This window comes from Ixodes scapularis, unplaced genomic scaffold (assembly GCF_016920785.2).
Source record: "Ixodes scapularis isolate PalLabHiFi unplaced genomic scaffold, ASM1692078v2 PGA_scaffold0__279_contigs__length_252992795, whole genome shotgun sequence".
NCBI lineage: Eukaryota > Metazoa > Arthropoda > Arachnida > Ixodida > Ixodidae > Ixodes > Ixodes scapularis.
Window position 1 is genome coordinate 164,999,064 of NW_024609835.1, and position 15,512 is coordinate 165,014,575.

The 15,512-nt window shown below is 46.7% G+C and overlaps 1 protein-coding gene across 1 annotated transcript in view; it reads right to left on the reverse strand.

The window, feature by feature from the left end:
• The window catches only part of LOC8051380 (protein roadkill), a 156,502-nt gene that overhangs the window by 123,270 nt on the left and 17,720 nt on the right, over positions 1-15,512 (reverse strand). The window lies entirely within an intron of this gene.

Consider the following 15,512-nt stretch of genomic DNA (forward strand, 5'->3'; position numbering starts at 1 on the left):
ACATGTGTTTCGCGCTTAAAAAGCCCTGGATGCGTGCGTGGCTGACGTCACAGTCAGCACTCGACCAATCGTGCTAGGCCGACCACAGCGACGCTTTCGATGGCTCACGCCGCCAGTAGCACCTGACAGTTCGACGACGGAGCCATTCAGTGCCTGGTAGCGGATTTTGAGCGCGAGGATCTGGTACCACAGAGCATCGAAGAGCCATTTCTAGGGGAACCCGGACGTCGGCGCGCAGCTTTTGCAGCGGCGAGGACCCAAACCACACTTGTCCGGTCGGAAGAAGTGTGTTTTGGCGTCTCGCCGCAGCGGGGCGCCAGTCACCTGGCTCTCCTCTCATCCGTTGCATGCCGCTCCCCGTTTTCCATTACGGCGACCGCTTCTCGTGGCGATCTGCCAGGCTTTGTAAGTACACAGGAGGCTATACGAGTAGCTACTGAAAGCATGAGAACGACAATCGGGTCCTTCGGTTGCCCCGCCTTCAGCGACCTTCGATGAACCTTCGCGGCGTCTCGCGAGCCTCGAGCGTGCACGCGCAGTCTAAGCACAGCGGAAGGCAACAAGCGCGATACCGGGAATCTGAAAGAGACACCCTGGCGTTCTCATCCTGCCAGTAAATACTAGCAGCGTTCTCATCCTGCTACCAGGATGGTTTTTCCAAACAGCCGCGGCGTTCTTCCGTGCAAGCGAAAACTGCATTTCACGCGCGCGTGCGGTGACGGAGGTGGCCTTGCACAGGTGCGATGACGACCTGGACGCGGGCTGCAGGTCGGCCGCGTAACCAGCGCGCTGTTCCGCTGCTCCCGTGTCGGCGGCGGCGAGGGAGCGCAGACGAGGAGGCCGGCCCCGTCTGCCCCGTCGGCCCCTGTCGGTCGGGAGGCGACCGGAGGCACGACGCGGAGGCAACCCGACGGCCTCGTGGGGGCCAGCGGGTCGGGCCGACCGGTGACCGCAGGACGGGCACCGGCTCATCCGCCGCCGCCCAACCGACAATCCCCGGCGTCCAATCGCGGTAGCTTTTAGACGTATTTGTGCGGTATACGTGGCTTTTCCGCAATCAATCAATCAATCTTATTGAGTCACGGGTCTCACGTGTACCATGTTTCCCGGAGTGTAAGTGGCGGTTTTTCCCAACATTTCCGTCGGTGCGTCTTAGGCAACGGTGCGGCTTATTTGCGTTTTTTTATCCCCGTAAGTATACACAATATTACGACTACGCAAATTTGCCGCGAAGGTAACGTCTCTGGTTCGATTCATTGCGATAATACTGAAAATTGATGCGATAATTGATGAATGTGATGGCACATATCGCCATCACATTACACATTTGAGGGCGTACCAATGCAATTGCGCCGTGCCGAACTTACAATTATAAAAATGCAACTGATCCACCAACTTTTTTTTCTTTTTATAAACGGTCTACTTGAAAAGCAAAAAAAAAAAGGGGGAGGGGGGGGGGGTTGCGACTTACAGACGGGAAAGTAAGGCACACGCAAACATAAATGGAATGGAGTGCATATTACAAATGTACAACCACCACTGGAGGATCATGCGCTGGCATCGGAGAAATATTTATTTATTTAGAAAGTAGTAACCAGAAGTTGCCAAACTAACACCCGTAATAACCTCGTAATTATTGTACTAAGATTGGAATAAAAAGGATACTTTCTAGGCAGCAGACGACCACAGAAAAGAAGGGCAAGCTGAGAGTTCAGGATCATCATCATAACCTTCAGTTCGAAATGTCTTTAACCTCGGTGTAGATTGAAACGCTCTATACATTCGTCGTAGCAATATCATTTTTGGTTTGTTTTCGTTCTCATGTTTACACTTCGCAGTTATATCTGTGTTAGTAATTCTTTTTCCTAGAGCGAATCGCAGATACTGATTCGAGTAATTCCAGACAGTAATTCTGAAGTTACTTAAAAACTTAAAAGAATATTGTTCTTTAAAAAAAATGTTAATAAAACAATTACGAGGTTACCAGGAGCATGTAAGCAACCCTATCACCTTTTATTTTTTCTCTCGGTAGTGGTTAAACAATTGTAGCTTACTTTTGGAACTATACTCAGCGACAACTTTTCTTGGCAATGCAGTGGAAGGGCCCTACACGTTCCCTCTCCCATTTTGAGCGTTGAATAAAGCTGTGCGCGGGCTCTCCTCCTATCCCCGGAAATGCCAAGAAAAGTTGTCGCGGAGTATAGCATGCCTTCAATCGCGAAGAAACGAAAAGACGAAGAAACGATCGGTTATACATACAACATGAACTGAGTGATGTTCCCATTGCAACGAGCAGTCGTTAGGATTCTTTTCACAGATTTGTTACGCTGGCCCCCGAGAACTGGAGACGCGTAAAAAGTCGCGACTCACTTCAAATTTGAAGCGGTCCCCCTTCCAAAAAGCAAACAAAAGACGCGTCATTTTGTCTTGTCCGACGGTTAATTCTCGGGGGCGGGAGACAGGATGCCAGCTGCGGGGCACGAGACCGGGCAGCTGGGAGTCCTCGACGTCACCCGGTTCCCGACTACGTGTGTGTGTGTGTGTGCGTGGGGGGGGGGGGGGGGGGGGGGGGGGGGGGGGGTGTTTTTGCTTCGTCGAGCGGTCACGCTCCGAGGGCCCCCGCCGTGGGCTCCGTGCAAGCATCCGCACCCGGGGGCCAATGCACGGACACACGCGAGGAAACCGCAACCGCCAAAGGGGGGGTACCAGGCTAAATTGCCGAGATGGCCTAGATGGATAAACATTAGGAACAATAAATAGCGCGAAGGACAGACAAAGACACGAACACATTAGGGAGTTTTATAAAACAGGGGGCGTCGACACGCTGGCTCCCTAAAGCAGAGCTTGGGGTGTCGCAAAGGACTTCTGCGCTTGCGCAGTGTGACGGCCCCAGCTGCTGGGAGGACCTAAACCTAGAAATTTAACCCCACAGCGCAGCTTACACCTAACCAATGCTATTCACCCATCCTTTCGAAATTTTAAACAAATGTAACCTTCTTAAAACTTAAGAAAAAAAAGAAAAAGAAAATATATGCATATAAGAACTGTGATTAATGACGCGCGGTATTTGTCAGGATGTCACGGTCTATCATAAAAACTAACCGTAGTTTTATTTTGAAATTGTACCCCAAGGAGAAATGCGGTCACGACAGTCACGTCATAGTTCACCAAATTCAGTTTTACCCCAACGCGCCGGTCGTGCGCCATTTCACCCTGGAGAAGTGTTTTACTCTTAGCACGAGGCTGCGCTGCGGCGAAGCGACATACGCAAGACCTCCATGTCTACTCCGCCGGGGGGTAGCTTCTCTGCAGTGAACCAGGGCGCGACGGGAAGTGCACTCAACGGGGCTAATTCAACCGCCCGGACAGATTACGGACCAGATTTGTACACAATCTAATAAATGTAAGGACTACAAGTAATTTAGTTGCTTGTACGAGCAACTAAATTACTTGTAATCCTTACATTTATTAGTAATTTTGTAAAGGAAAAATCACATATTTCAGAAAGTAATTGTAGTTTCCTTGCTTCTTTTTACGTAAGAGAATGATTGGAATCCGTTACATTTTTGTTCTCATTCGCTGAGCGAAAATGTGGGAACCTTGAATATTGACAAAAAAAATCGTAGGAAGTATATATACATTCTTTTTTTTTTTCTGTAAGCGCAAGCTCTGGTGGAATCACACTTTCACCTGCATATACAAAACGCAAGGCCTGTCATTCTTTAGCTGCCCAATGCCTTTCTTCACGTCACCTAACCCCTCAACATAAATCTTTTTTTTTTTTCCTCTGAGGCGTTTAACTGTTTGCAAATCGTAACTCGTCAACTTGCTCGCCCACAACGAAGTGGGAAGCACACTGATACAAAGAAGCGGACTCCCCGTGCATACAGTATTAGGCAAACTCCCGAGTTCAAAGTGTTCCCCTCAGTAAAAAAAACAAATAAAAAAAAAGTCAATGTGTACGCGAGCTGGTGTAGCGCATCTGTAGGCGTCTTTTCATTTTGTCTCTTCACTCTTTCTTTGCTTCCTTCTGGCAGAGAGAGAGAGAGAGAAAATATGACCTGTTTGTATCAACTTCAGGGAACAAAATTATCTACACTGAGGACAAAAACCAAGTTTGATGGAGCCGTAGTTAGGACACAGTGTCTCAATGAGCCAACAGGATCTAGTTAACGTTTTGGGTGTCGAGCGGGTAGGGGAGGCCTTGTTAACGCATTGTTTTGTAGCCACTCAGTGGCGCATCCAGGTGGCAGCACCTCTGTAGAAAAAGGTGGTTTGAAAAGGTGTTCAGTGCGGCGGACAACATCTTCACATAGAAACGAGGCAAGATGTTCGATGAGACTCTTTGAGAGCAAAATGTTGCTCAAGGTCACAAAAGTGCGAGTTGCGGCAACAATAAACGCTTGCATAAAACTTCTCTTGTTTCTTACCCTAAGACAGTAAGGCTGAAAGTTACGCCGCGAAAGTAACGAATTGCTTTTTGAAATAACGGTCCCTTACTTGTGTGGAAGTGTAATTATAACTGTAATTAGTTACATTTAGCCACGGGTAATTATAAATGTAATTCCTTACTTTTTTTTTAGTAACGTGTACAAGCCCGCCACGGAGAATGAGGAAGAAATATCCCGAAACTTCCAAGTAACGAGTCATGTTGGATACGAAGATAGAATCAAATCACACGTTATTCTAAGCCATACCTGAAAGTCTCGAAAATTCGGGCAAGCTCGTCCCGGTCGTCCCACAATAAACGCCCCCCCCCCCCCCCCCCCCCCCCCAAAAAAAAAAAAAAAAAAAAAGCGCATTGCGTGATTGATTTCTGTGCAGAAATTTAGGATCGGAAGTCGTTCACTGCATTCTCGTCGTGACTTGAGAAAGAGATCGCATAAAAAGAACGCGGAAACGTCATCACCCTTTTGAGAACTGACCTCTCTCTCTCTTTCTCCATCTGAGCCGCTTTCTTAATTCGCAATTTTTTTTTTTTTGCGTGATTGGGGGGGGGGGGGGGGTGCAGAGCTAAAGGCTCGGTGCCTGGCAAGGCTTCTGCTCCCCTTCAGTTTAGCAGTGCAGCACAACAACGTAACGACGTTGACTAATACAATATCGATAAACGGTGGGATCCACCAAAGCGATTCCAAACAAGCGGAAGGAGTGCCCGGATACTTGAGCGAGCTGAGTAGAGGAGTGCCCTTATACGCGGAGAAACTGAAGGAAGGGACAAGACGAGAGGGGACGTCAGCACGCCAAGCTCTCGTTGGAACAATTAGTGGGTAGACCGGAAGCTAGCTGCCCTTGTCTCCACTGCACTCGTCGAACGCGTTCTCGAATGCGGCACGCCGGCGTTTGGCTCTCGGACTGGAACGACCTCCTCTCTTCCTTTCCTTCAATTTCTCGGTGCATCAGCTTCAACACTGTAAGGAGAGACCAGCGTCGCGTCTCTTCCTTCCCCCGCGAAAGCCACGAACGACGCAGCGGTGTTCGAAACAACAGGGAGTTTTTGTAGATCGTCTTCGCCGTCCCGCAAGGCCCTCCGCAACCCGCTACGATAGCGGGAACTCCACAGTCAAGGCTATCGGCGCGCAGGCGCAGTAGCAACTTCTTCGTTGCGGAACGCTTAGCGGAGGGGGCAACGCGGTGTACGAAAACTCCCTAACGATTCGCACATCCTTACAATTTCGGCCTTGCCCCGTATCCTCCCAGGTCTCTTGAGCGTTCATCCGGGTTTCCTTTTAGCCAAACCCCAACCCCGTCAAAGCAATGCGACAACGCCTGTCCGACACCGTCGAGTCGCCAGATTACCGACCCGGCAGTTACCACGAGGGCTCACTCGGAGTCGCTCCTCCCGAAAATAGAAATACGACAGGCGCTCCACGCGCCACTGCCGCCATCTAAGGTACAAGCTGGCAATTAATCGAGCGTCCTCCTCTCCCAAAAACCGCTCAGCCTCGAGGGCTCGAGACCACACCCACCGTCCCACCCACGCGGGTGACGCCGCCGAAGCAGCGTCGCGCACTGCACGCCAGCGGCCCTGCCGCGGCGCAGCTCAACGCAGTAGCGCGGTCGACAGCAGAGGGGGGGCTCTTTGGCGACTCGCCGCCTCCCTCTCCCCCCGCGCGAGAGGGAAGCTCACCTTGGACGCGGCAGCAGCCTTGATCTCCAGCGCAAGGTCGCCCTTCTTCCAACCACGTCACGCGGCAGCACAGCCGGAAGGCAGGCAAGGTCCCGTCTCCCCCTCCTCCTCCCCCCCCCCTCCCCCTCGCCCCCGTGCGCATCGGCGACCAGCGCACTTGATTCCCCAAAGGATGGACGCGCGTGGGACGCATCTCGGACCTCCTCCAATACAAAGTACCCATTGCAAATGTCAAGGACTCGCCTTTTTTTTTTTTTTTTTTCGAGTCCCCAGGGCACTAGCGTCGATTCTCGACGCCAAGAGAGTTCTTCGCTTCCAAATAAAACCGACGAACGGCGGACGAAATCTGTGACGGCAGAGAGTCGCGACTCACCTCGACTCTGCGGTACGTTCAGCCTACGGAAGGAGGATAAAGAAAAGACACGGAAAGCGAAAGAAATGCCGTATCAGCCCTCGTTCTTTCCTTCTTTTTCTCCGTTGGCCGAGGCTGGAGCAGGTTGTCAATGAACACACAGTCTGAGAACGCGACAGAGTTTGCACCAACGCCCAATCACCGTTTTCCTTTTCCGTCTTTTTTTTTTTATATATATATATATAGATGGATGTCTGTATTTATAAGGCGCACCAACATGGGCGCTAGAAAGAAAGAAAAAAAAAAAGCAAATGTTGCGTAGCTAGCGCCTGGTAGCGCAGTGCGCGCTGGTTGCCACCCGACACTTGCCTTAAAGGGACACTCAAGCGGTTTTTGGAGAAGCTACTTTTTGGTGCGATGGTGTTAAGGAAGTGTCAGTGAATGAGTATCTTCAGTTTTAGAAGGCAGAAACGCCTATTAATCACGCAGGAATAAAATACGTGCGCACTCTTTTCTGTACTTGCGAGGACCAATGAAATTATCGTATGTTTGAAAATTTTGGCGGTCTTTTTAAAGTTTCACTAAAAAACAATTTTCAGTTCATTTAAATATGTTGTGCATGATAATTTCACAAGACGTAAAATATTTCTAGTTTAGAATACGCGATAGCGCAATTATCGTTTCACAAACAAGGGACTACGTTTTCTATTTGCCTTCCTCCGCGGGGGGTGAATTTCCCGTTCCCCAGGGATGCGCGGAAGCGCACGTATCTCCGCGCGCTGCAGGCCGGCCGGCTCCTTCTATCCGCAAACGTGGCGTCGGTGGTGATCGTCGGAATGGACGGCCTGGTGAAAGCTCATCGTTCCGCGTAAAAGCGCTATCCTTGACTGTGAATTTTCGTCGTGTTTCGCTATGATAACCCAGCACGTACTAGAAGGGAACATCCACCTACTCGTGCGGCGATGTCGTGGCACGAGTAGATAGCAGAAACGCCCGTGCCGTCGTGTTTGTTTACTTCGACTACAGTGGTGCTTTCTAAGCATTTGTGTCCTCGAACATCGCCCGGATTTCTGATTTGGCGCATTTCATGCGTGTGCTCAAGTTCAAGGCATTACTGGCGCGTACCGTATAAAGGATACGAATTTTCACGCGTTTTCATCACCGGAGAAAAGTGATTACGGTTAGCAATCCTGAACGCTCGCAACGTCTATCTGATCACGAAATCATATTTCTACGTTGCTATATCGCTGCTAAGATTACATTGTCTTTTATAATCGTAGAAAAGGCGTGTGGCGATATTTGTTCTATTGCAATGTCGTGTATTAGAGTCGTGATCGTCCAAGACGGCGCTGCATCTTTTTATTTTATTTTTTTTTCATTCGCTGTACCCTGCAAGCCTATCAAGAAAAAATAATAAAGCTTTAGACTAGAAAACTGTCTGTCTATATTCTGTTACGGCATTGAGTAGCAGTGCGTCCCCTTTTTTAGAGGGGCCGCTGACACAGCTGACGGCGGCGTACAGAAGCGGTCGCCGTGCTGACGACCCGCTGCGCTTGTTGTAGTGGTTACAGGTGTGTGTACGCGCGGCGCAGTGCGGTCGTTCCGGTTGCAACGGACGCAGTCGTAGGTACGCGCTCGTTGCACATGTCTGAACCAGCCTTCCCCCCGTTCTCCCGAGGCGAAAGTCAACGTGGCGACATCGTTTGACATCACGTACCAGAGGTAACGCTGCGATGTCAAACGTTGGTTTGGTTACGACTTGCCCCAACCGCAAATCGAAGAACGCCCGAAAAGGTCTGCGTTTCGTCGTCCTCGGAACCCGAACATAACTCCGAAGCGCTGCTATAGTCCACATCGCACGTCGGAGTGGCGTCATAGGAAATCATCCCCAGGTCGGCTGTCCGCCGAAGAACTTCAACCTCTAACGGCGTCAGGTCCTCGAGCGTAGAGAACCCCGCCATGATCGAAGCTCGAATGACACAGAGGTTCCGCCGATGCGGCTACCTCGGGATCACTGCGCGACGGAACGTCGTCCAACGCCATTGGCCCGAGATCCTTTTGATAAGCGTGCGACGACCAATGAGAGTGGTTTCGTTTTCGGATGGATCCGAGGTTTGGCGGCCTTCAATTACATTTTTATTAAAGAAATAATCACCGTATGACTATACTTTTTGGTTTTTAAAGATACTTCAGGCGTCTAAATTCAGCTGTCATTATCAAAACACGAACTCAAAAACCACTTGACTGCCCCTTTAACGGGAGCTCATTTCTTCGCAAGGCGGAAAAGGCAAGTCAGGCTGCTTGCTAGTAGACTGCAAAACATGCTCCATCCATAATTCATCAAAACACACATATACACTTTTTTTTCTGTTTTCTTTTGCGAATTGCCGATTTCAGAGACGACCTGTTAGTTCTTTCGGCATGGAGTGGCATTATTTTGGCCAACAGCAAATAGAAAGTTTTAATTATTGATTTGTCTAATAAATATGCCAATAATACCAATAAAAGCTTGATCATACTAAACTTTGCCGTGAGATACACATAATGATTCCGTAGCCGCTAAGCTGTCCCAAACAGTCCAACTTGTTTATCGTAATCGGCATATTTTGCCACGAAACGTGATTTTAATTTATAGTAATTTGTTTTCATCTAAGCTTAACCACTGTAACTTAGTCTGGGCATCCACAACTCGAGCCAATCTACATAAAATACATGTCTTACAAAAACGGTTCCTAAGAGTTGTTGAAAATATTCCGTCTTACTTTCATACACATGAGTTGTTCGTAAAATATAATGTATTGCCAATTCATAAAATGTACGATTATCGGCTTTCTAAAGCCTTTAAACAAGAAGTAAAAACTAAATCATCGTTTTTAAAAGGACTGGCTAACTTACATAGTAATACTACCGCCTACACAAGGCGCCATAGTGTGCCTTGGAATGTTAGCACCTATAGAACACTCTATGGGCAAGATAAGTTGAAAAACAAACTGCCAAGGTGACTAAATAGATTGGCTGCCGATAATGTTGGGCTTTTAGATATTACGTTTAAAGCATGGCGTTGCTATTTCAGCCCGTAGTCGACTTTTCTTATGTAAAAAATGCTGCGTAATATTATTAAAATTTGAAAGTTGCTGCGCATGTAGGTGATCTTGTTTATTCTTGACAATGCCTTTCAAGATATCCTACAATTGCGTGGTTGTGACGTAATTTGACTGAGTCCATTGTTGCTTCTCTTTATTTTGCTTTTTCTGTTGATGCTGCGATCTAGTATGGCATGTTGATTATTTTCTCTTTGGTGCTGCATAAATGCCAATGTGGGGGCCTGTGGCTTTGTCAAGCTGGTCTTGCGACCGCTTTTTCCACAAGCTTCCAGTATCATGAACGCTGTACTTGATGCAAATAAAAATAATCAACAACAACAAAGACCGGCGAGCAAAGGATCTGCTGAGCGCCAATTACCACCTCGCAGAAATTCGACGTCAAGTGACATCAATTTCATCCACTAAACATAGCGGGAAAATGTACATCCCGTGACTCGAGCGTCACACGACGAAATCACGTCACGCGGATTTCCTCGCAAGATTTAGCGAGTGAAATCGAAGTGACGATCCTCCGTAACGCTCCTTCGTGACGGTTTTCAGGCGGAATTCGGATCATGACTTAAAAGGAGATACAATCGAACAAACAAGCGACGAGTAGCGCTCACGGTGGAGATGCGCAGACACTGCTCGAATTCGCCGACGACACGAACCCTCCCCTCCCCGAGTGGCCGAACAATGCAGCCGAGAACAAAGCGAGGCGGGAAGACAGACAGATCGCCGGGGAGGCTGCCGAACGAGGTCCCTTTCTCTGCTCCCTCGTCGTCGCACGTCTAGTAAAGAGTCAAAGCCGTCTGGCCGTCTCTCTACGGGACAGTTGGACAACCCCGGCTCCCTCCACCAACCTCGCTCTCTCACGTCTAGACGTTTACCAGCCACCTTTGATTTTCTCCTTTTGCCATTCTACTGGGCGGCAGCGCTTTCATCAGCTCGTTTCACATTACGAGTTACACACCGCTCCACAGACCGGCTGCCGTTCCTGAACATCATCGCGTGTTTCTCAACGAGACGACAAAGCTACTCAAATTGGCAAAGATGAGTCCCGTCCAGCAAGACGCGCGTTGCGCATCGAGACATCGTGGCATTAGGTATATATATAAGCAAAGGCGATCTCTAGCATGAAATGAAGCGAAGAGGAGGGTAACGAGAAACGAGAACTGCCTAAAACTCCGACAGAGCTACAAAGCGCGGGCCCCGGGAAGTGATTGGTACGAGCCATTTCGGAGTACCTTTGGAAGCGGGGCAGCAAAACGAACTTTCCGAGCAAATGTCCCATTCTCAGTCAATTTGAGTGTAAAGTCAACGTTAAGATCGCGTGCATGTTGGCATCGGCTTGTCCAGCCTTATTTGCTTTCCCATGATGCAGGAACTTATAAGCAGGCGCGGCGACACAACATACCGTTTGATTCCCTCCAACACTCAACAGTGTCTGCGGTCAAAAGCAGAAACAGCAGACAAAGGAACGTTGTAAACCGTTCTTTTCTTTTTTAAAGGCCCTTTAAATCAACCACTTTTGTGCCTAGCACGAACATCTCTGAATTGCTATTTCAGTGTAGAACTAAAGAAAAGTATTACGCTGAAATAATGTTACCATCTAATAAATTTAACTACCAAAACGGGTGTTATGCCCAATATTAAAGATACCAATATAGAGAAAGTTACGTATAAACACCGCGATGGCTTTAATGCAGGTTTATTATGAAAAATAAATGTAAGCGATAGTTTATTTAAAAAATACTAGCTTCTATATCTTTCCTGCTAAGGTCAATTTAGTTTTTAACCTATGCTTTACCGCCTGTGCCCTCCAACAGTCGGATGCCCAAAAGCGGTGGCAATTAAACGAGGGATTTAGTGTTTTGTAGAAGTCACCTCGCTATATATATATATTTAACGTAGAATTCGAAAAGAAACCACGACTAACGGCCAGGATATCACAGCTGAAATTCGCGCCTTATAATCGAAAATTTTAAAGCAAGCTTTGAGTGTGTGCGTATGCTCGTGCGTGCGTGTGCGCGCAACATTCGGCGCTTGGGCGAAAAACATGCCGCTCTGGAGGAGCGCTTTTCTCCTGACCGCGAAAATGCAACCCGCCCTTCACCACGGCCACCACCACGGCTACTCTGCCGTGAAGCGACAGGCCCGATGTCTACTCCGCGGCTGTCGCTTTTCCGCAATGCACCCGTGCCCGGTGAAAAGTGCTCTCGACGGAGCCGACTAACCCGCCCGTAGAGGTTACGAATAATAATAATAAGTAAAAAAAAAAAAAAAAAAAAAAAAAACGAAAATTCAGGGTACCGTCAATGATAGACAAAAATAACAGGTCGAACAACAAGGAGGTTAGCTGGGCTAGTTGGTTCATTATGTACCAAAAGCGCCAGAAAACAGGGACAGAGAAAGGATTGACGCCTTGTTATGTAGTCAATCCTCACTCTGACCCGGTTGCGTATCGGAGCTTTGAACACCCCAGTCGAACAGAACGGTACGTTATTCTAAGAAATAGTGAAAAATCGTCGTGGTACGCGGTCCAACGTCACTGATCACGAGGTACTGCGCACTCCCTCGCACTCCCCAACGCAGATCGACAGGCTGAGGGTTCAGCTACCAACTGGAATGTTTGCTTTCCACGAGTTCACCCTGTCGAACGTTTGTTCACTCGGTTCGTTCATCTGCACATTAAAACTTCGTGCTCTCTCTCTCTCTCTCTTTCTCTCAGAAAAAAAAAAGAAGCAATTTTTGTTTAAGAGATGAATATAACATTTTTTTTTAAACGAGACAAAGGAACTCAAAACACATGCCCTTTTAACAATAAAAATTGCCAGAAAAAAAATAAATAGAGAAACACTTGTGATACAAGGTGCTCGCGCAGCTGCGGCGTTTTTCACAGCGAGAAGCGAAGAGGAATTACCAATCTGGCAACCCCACGTGCTTTTCACGTGCACACGTATTCACCTTCCTTCGCAAACTGGAGCGCAATCTACGCGCAGCACAATCTAATTTAGTACCTATGTATATGAAGACCCGACTCAGGCCGAAACGTCGACCCCAATCCGTGATTAAACTCCACTAAAAACTTCGAAGTACGTTTACTCTCATACAAGCACAGTTTTCTAAGCAGTTCTATATCTTTTCCTTCGACACGTTACAGGTGCAAGCCACGTCTGAGGCCGCCCAATATGTCGGCCGCCCAGATGTCGAAATCCCGGCTCCATTGTTTCGCGGCAGCCCGAAGGCAGCCCCGAAATCGAGAAAGCGTCGCCGTGCGGGTCGGGGTCGAACCCGCGACCTTGATGCGAAGTGCTCGAGGCCCGCCGCTGCGATCGATTGACCGTGGCCCAAGCCGCCCCCGGGGCCGGCTCGAGGACTCTCCCGCAGTTCCCCGGACTAAAAAGGATTGTTCACGCATTTGCCTTGGAGTGCGGTCGAGTGCGCTTTGCCAAGTGTCGCTAACTTTCGTCCACAGTTCGACAACTTCTGCAAACCTTCCAACTTCTGGCAAAGGTGAAGCAAACTCGGCTTACGGATATGTTTCCAAGTTTGGGGAACAAATAACTTATAAAGTAGCTTATTTTATATTTGTAAACTGATCTTACACACTATACAAGTAAAGATGTTTGAGGCTTTAGTTAGTTTATTAACGTGAAACTATATATACGCAATGCTGCACCATCTCCTTCGCCAGGCAGCGTCAGCTCGTTTAAAAAGTTTCGCGTATACGCACGAAATGGCAACTTGAGTAAAACTTCTGTCCAACTTGGCGTCAGAAGTTCGAAAAAGCAGAACCTGATCCAACTCGAGCCTCGGCAGGTTCGCCGCATTCCTAGTAGGGCTGGTCGTCGATTAAAACATTTAACCCGATTAATCGCAACCTTTTAATGCGTTAATTAATCGATTAATCGGTCTCGTTCATTTCCATGCATATAATAAAAGAGTTTTTTTTCTTTTTTTTATGCTTGCTTTTGGTAAATTTCTGAAAACGGCGCAATATACAATTTGAATTTCGAATCAACCTCTGTGTGGTTGAGAACACTTCAGACACTCAGGCTTAGAAATTATTAATTGAGTCGCACGTGGCAAAGAGGTTCGTTAATATTCTCCAGCAAGGGCGACCTCCCTTGATTGTTCACAATAGCCGCTAAACGGACAGTCAAACGGAGTTGACGTGGGCGGGACAGGTTGCAATTGCCTTCTGCAATCGTCTCAAGTTACGAATCTCGTACCTACAGTTTACTTTAGGGCAAACACCTAGCGTTATCCTTTGATTTAGGTGTACTCGTTCACTTCTGCGTGGTGAAAACGTTGAATCTTCGTCTCTTTAGGATCGTCAAAAAATTTACCCATTAACCTGTTCAAATTATTAATCGCGATTAAACCATTAATCGGTCGGTTAACCGATCAATTGCCCAGCCTTAATTCCTAGCTGTAACCGCCAACGACGAAAGAACGATGGATAGATGCGTGGTGGCGGTTGAACCATTTTAATCGGGCGGCGGCTTGCGCCACCTATAGTCAAAGCTTCTAAATACAACAATGAACTAATCTGCGATTCAATTCTCAAGAATGAACTAATCTGCGAGTCAATTCCCAAGAATGAACTAATCTCCGATTCAATTCTCAAGAATGAACTAATCTGCGATTCAATTCTCAAGAATGAACTAATCTGCGATTCAATTCTCAAGAATGAACTAATCTGCGATTCAATTCTCAAGAATGAACTAATCTGCGATTCAATTCTCAAGAATGAACTAATCTCCGATTCAATTCTCAAGAATGAACTAATCTGCGATTCAATTCTCAAGAATGAACTAATCTGCGATTCAATTCTCAAGAATGAACTAATCTCCGATTCAATTCTCAAGAATGAACTAATCTGCGATTCAATTCTCAAGAATGAACTAATCTGCGATTCCATTCTCAAGAATGAACTAATCTGCGATTCAATTCTCAAGAATGAACTAATCTGCGATTCAATTCTCAAGAATGAACTAATCTGCGATTCAATTCTCAAGAATGAACTAATCTGCGATTCAATTCTCAAGAATGAACTAATCTCCGATTCAATTCTCAAGAATGAACTAATCTGCGATTCAATTCTCAAGAATGAACTAATCTGCGATTCAATTCTCAAGAATGAACTAATCTGCGATTCAATTCTCAAGAATGAACTAATCTGCGATTCAATTCTCAAGAATGAACTAATCTGCGATTCAATTCTCAAGAATGAACTAATCTGCGATTCAATTCTCAAGAATGAACTAATCTGCGATTCAATTCTCAAGAATGAACTAATCTGCGATTCAATTCTCAAGAATGAACTAATCTGCGATTCAATTCTCAAGAATGAACTAATCTGCGATTCAATTCTCAAGAATGAACTAATCTGCGATTCAATTCTCAAGAATGAACTAATCTGCGATTCAATTCTCAAGAATGAACTAATCTGCGATTCAATTCTCAAGAATGAACTAATCTCCGATTCAATTCTCAAGAATGAACTAATCTGCGATTCAATTCTCAAGAATGAACTAATCTGCGATTCAATTCTCAAGAATGAACTAATCTGCGATTCAATTCTCAAGAATGAACTAATCTGCGATTCAATTCTCAAGAATGAACTAATCTGCGATTCAATTCTCAAGAATGAACTAATCTGCGATTCAATTCTCAAGAATGAACTAATCTGCGATTCAATTCTCAAGAATGAACTAATCTGCGATTCAATTCTCAAGAATGAACTAATCTCCGATTCAATTCTCAAGAATGAACTAATCTGCGATTCAATTCTCAAGAATGAACTAATCTGCGATTCAATTCTCAAGAATGAACTAATCTGCGATTCAATTCTCAAGAATGAACTAATCTCCGATTCAATTCTCAAGAATGAACTAATCTGCGATTCAATTCTCAAGAATGAACTAATCTGCGATTCAATTCT